The sequence below is a fragment of the Triticum aestivum genome, chromosome 4B (genome assembly GCF_018294505.1).
Source record: "Triticum aestivum cultivar Chinese Spring chromosome 4B, IWGSC CS RefSeq v2.1, whole genome shotgun sequence".
NCBI classification, from domain to species: Eukaryota; Viridiplantae; Streptophyta; class Magnoliopsida; order Poales; family Poaceae; genus Triticum; species Triticum aestivum.
Window position 1 is genome coordinate 86,683,228 of NC_057804.1, and position 5,211 is coordinate 86,688,438.

The window sequence follows — 5,211 nt, forward strand, 5'->3', positions numbered from 1 at the left end:
AGGTGGCCACGAGGGTGGGGGGCGCCCCCTCCCCTACTGGGCGCGCCCCCTGTCTCGTGGGCCCCTCGTGGCTCCCCCGACCAACTTCTTTCGCCTATATATTCCCATATACCCTAAAACCTTCAAAGCGAACAATAGATCAGGAGTTCCGCCCCCGCAAGCCTCTGTAGCCACCAAAAACCTCTCGGGAGCCCGTTCCGGCGCTGTCCATGACGAGGAGGGAGTAGTTCACCCTCGAGGCTGAGGGTATGTACCAATAGCTATGTGCTTGATCTCTCTCTCTCATGTTCTCTCTATGGCACGATCTTGATGTATCGCGAGCTTTGCTATCATAGTTGGATCTTATGATGTTTCTCCCCCTCTACTCTCTTGTAATGGATTGAGTTTTCCCTAGTCTTTAAGGATTTGATAACACTTGATATATGTCTTGCCATGCTTATCTGTGGTGACAATTGGATATCACGTGATCCACTTGATGTATGTTTTGGTGATCAACTTGCGGGTTCCGCCCATGAACCTAAGCATAGGAGTTGGCACACATTTTCGTCTTGACTCTCCGGTAGAAACTTTGGGGCACTCTTTGAAGTACTTTGTGTTGGTTGAATAGATGAATCTGAGATTGTGTGATGCATATCGTGTAATGATGCCCATGGATACTTAAGGTGACAATGGAGTATCTAGGTGACATTAGGGTTTTGGTTGATTTGTGTCTTAAGGTGTTGTTCTAGTATGAACTCTATGATAGATTGAACGGAAAGAATAGCTTCATGTTATTTTACTACGGACTCTTGAATAGATGGAACAGAAAGGATAACTTTGAGGTGGTTTCGTACCCTACCATAATCTCTTTGTTTTTTCTCTGCTATAACTTTGGAGTGACTCTTTGTTGCATGTTGAGGGATAGTTATATGATCCGAGTATGTTATTATTGTTGAGAGAACTTGCACTAGTGAAAATATAAACCCTATGCTTTGTTTCCTACCATTGCAATACCGTTTACACTCACTTTTATCATTAGGTACCTTGCTTTTTTATATTTTCAGATTACAAATACCTATATCTACCATCCATATTGCACTTGTATCACCATCTCTTTGCCGAACTAGTGCACCTATACAATTTACCATTGTATTGGGTGTGTTGGGGACACAAGAGACTCTTTGTTATTTGGTTGCATGGTTGTTTGAGAGAGACCATATTCATGCCACGCCTCCCATGGATTGATAAACCTCAGGTCATTCACTTGAGGGAAATTTGCTACTGTCCTACAAACCTCTGCACTTGGAGGCCCAACAACGTCTACAAGCAGAAGGTTGTGTAGTAGGCATCAAGCTCTTGTCTGGCGCCGTTGCTGGGGAGGTGAGTGCTTGAATGTATATCTTTATATCTTGCAATCGAATCTTTTTGTTTCTTGTTTTATCACTAGTTTAGTCTATAAAAGAAAACTACAAAAATGGAATTGAGTTTGCCTCATACGCTTCATCTTTTTAATATCTTTAGTGAGAATGATGGAAAGGAAAATTGTGCTCAAGTGCTAGAAGAAGAATGCATTAAAATGTTTGGTACTAGATCTTTGTACGATGAGCATGATTGCAATGTTGTTAGTATGAATTCCTTGAATATCCATGATGCTAATTATATGCAAAGCCACAAGCTTGGGGAAGCTATGTTTGATGAAGATCATATTTTTTTGTCCCCCAAGTTTTGATGAGCATATTTGTTATGATGATAGTATGCTTCCTACTTATGATGATTATATTGATGAAAGTGGATATGGAAGAGTGTCAACTTTATTTAATGATGAATCTACTATTTCAGAAGAGGTTCCAATTGATTATGAGAACAAAGTTGCTATCTATGATGATTATTGTGATGACTTGTATGCTATTAGGAATAATGGTAACCATGAAACTTGCCATCATGATTTTAGATTTCAATTGGATTATGCCTCACATGATAATTATTTTGTTGAGTTTGCTCCCACTACTATTCATGAGAAGAAATTTGCTTATGTGGAGAGTAATAAAATTTCTATGCAAGTAGATCATGAAAAGAATGCTTTATGTGCTGGTTATATTGTTGAATTTATTCATGATTCTATTGAAAATTATTATGAGGGAGGAACATATGCTTGTAGGAATTGCAATAATATCAAGTTTCCTCTCTATGTGCTTAAAATTTTGAAGCTATGCTTGTTTAGCCTTCCTATGCTAGTTGATTATTGTTCCCATAAGTTTTTTCTCACAAAATACCTATGCATAGGAAGTGGGTTAGGCTTAAATGTGCTAGTCATGTGCTTCATGATGCTCCCATTATGTTTCAATCGTTATCGTTTATGTGAGCATCATTGTCATCATCATGCCTAGCTAAAAAGGCATTAAAGAAAAGCGCTTGTTGGGAGACAACCCAATATTTATCCTTGCTGTTTTTGTGTGTTCACATGATTATGCTACTTTAGTAATCATGTTTTATAGCTTTTGTTTCAATAAAGTGCCAAGTAAGACCTTTAGGATAGCTTACGGTGATAGTTGTGTTGATCCTGCTGAAAATCAGAAACTTTTGCACCCAGTAAATTAGTTTCTATAATTCACAGAAACGTGATTTTGTTCTGATTCCTTTTGCTCTGGATTGGTACACAAATTTCTCAGGTCTTCCTAATTTTGTATAATTTTTGGAGTTCCAGAAGTATACGTTTGATATAGATTACTACAGAATGTTCTGTTTTTGACAGATTCTGTTTTCTATGTGTTGTTTGCTTATTTTGATGAATCTATGAGTAGTATCGGAGGGTATGAACCATAGAGAAGTTGGAATACAGTAGATATTACACCAATATGAATTTAGAATGAGTTCACAACATTACCTAAGTGGTGATTGATTTTCTTATACTAACGGAGCTTACGAGTTTTCTGCTGAGTTTTGTGTTGTGAAGTTTTCAAGTTTTGGGTAAAAATTCGATGGACTATGGAATAAGGAGTGGCAAGAGCCTAAGCTTGGGGATGCCCAAGGCACCCCAAGGTAATATTCAAGGACAACCAATAGCCTAAGCTTGGCGATGCCCCGGAAGGCATCCCCTCTTTCGTCTTCGTCTATCGGTAAGTTTACTTGGAGATATATTTTTATTCACCACATGATATGTGTTTTGCTTGGAGCGTCATTTTATTTTGTTAGTATTTGCTTGCTGTTATTTAGAGTAATGTTTTGCATCTATATTTTATATAAAAATGTCAAGGATAGCCTTTACCATGCTTATTTTGCTAGTATACATATTACTGTTTGAAAACAGAAAGTTTACCGCTGTTGCAAAAATTCCCTTGAAAAGTCAAAGAATGGTATAATGTTGAAACTTTTTTCATATTGAGATCTGATAAATCTTCTACAGCTTAGTATTTTTCTCATAATTGTTGGAGTTAGGGAAGTATTGATACTCTTGCATTCTTTACAGACTGTACTATTTTGGCAGATTGCTGTTATGGTTGCATTGTTTGCATATGTTTGCTTGTTTAATAATTCTATTTGAGGATAGGAGTATTAAATATGCAGAGGAATTTAGTATGAAATGTTGAATAATAATTTTAGTGACTTGTTACAGTAGAAAATGACAAGGTTTTTGCATTGGTTTATACTAACTTATCTCACGAGTTCTTGTTGAGTTTGGTGTGGATGAAGCTTTCGAGATTTAGGAAACCGAAATATAAAAGGAATTAAGGAGACACAAAAGCTCAAGCTTGGGGATGCCCAAGGCACCCCTAGATAATATTTCAAGAAGTCTCAAGCATCTAAGGTTGGGGATGCCCCGGTAGGCATCCCACCTTTCTTCTTCAACAATTATCAGTTAGTACTGGTTGAACCTAAGTTTTTGCTTCTTCACATGAGTTGTGCTATCCTTGCAATGCCATTTTATTTTGTTTTTATTGCTGTTTGAATAAAATACAAAGATCTAAAATTCTTAAAGGAGAGAGAGTCTTTGCATAGCTACATAATTATTTAGCTACTCATTGTTCTTCACTTATATCTTTTTGGAGTAGTTTGTCATTTACTCGTGTGCTTCACTTATATCTTATGAGCAAATGGTTGAATGAGTTGAATGTCATAAATCTGAAATTATATATGTTTCATTTGCTTATGCCATTGGGAGTAATGACTTCACATATAAGAAGTAGAGGTTGTAAATTTATTGAAGGTTAGCAAGCTTTGTATTGGTCATTTGAACAATTCATGAAAGAATATTAAAGGAAGAGAAATTTCACATATAAATATACTATCTTAGACATCTTTTATAATTGTGAGCACTCATTAAGTATGACATGCTAAAGAGTTGATGTTGGACAAGGAAGACAACATAATGGGTTATGTTTTCTCACATCTCAGTTAAAGTATATTGTCATGGATCATTCAAACATGTTGAGCTTGCGTTTCCCCCTCATGCTAGCCAAAATTCCTTGCACCAAGTAGAGATACTACTTGTGCTTCCAAATATCCTTAAACCCATTTTTTGCCATGATAGTCCACCATACCTACCTATGGATTTAGTAAGATCCTTCAAGTAAGTTGTCATGTTGCAAGCAATAAAAATTGCTCTCTAAATATGTATGACTTATTAGTGCGGAGAAAATAAGCTTTATACGATCGTGTGATATGGAAGTAATAAAAGCGATGGACTGCATAATAAAGGTTCATATCACAAGTGGCAATATAAAGTGACATTCTTTTGCATTAAGATTATGTGCATCCAATCCTAAAAGCACATGACAACCTCTGCTTCCCTCTGTGAAGGGCCTATCTTTTACTTTATGTCTTTTACTTTATGCAAGAGTCAAGGTGATCTTCACCTTTCCCTTTTTCATTTTATCCTTTGGCAAGCACCTCGTGTTGGAAAGATCCTGATATATATATCCAATTGGATGTAAGTTAGCATGAACTATTATTGTTGACATCACCCAAAGGTGAATACGTTGGGAGGCAAAATTATAAGCCCCTATCTTTCTCAGTGTCCGATTAAAACTCCATAACCATAAGTACTGCGTGAGTGTTAGCAATTGTAGAAGACTATATGATAGTTGAGTATGTGGAGTTTGCTAAATCAAAGCTCTGACATAGGCCCTTCCTGAAAATAGGATGAATTGTAATTGTTTGATGACTGAGAATGAAGTTTGCTAGTTTTTAAGAAAGTTTATGGTCTATGCTTTAACATGTGAATAGCTTGTTACT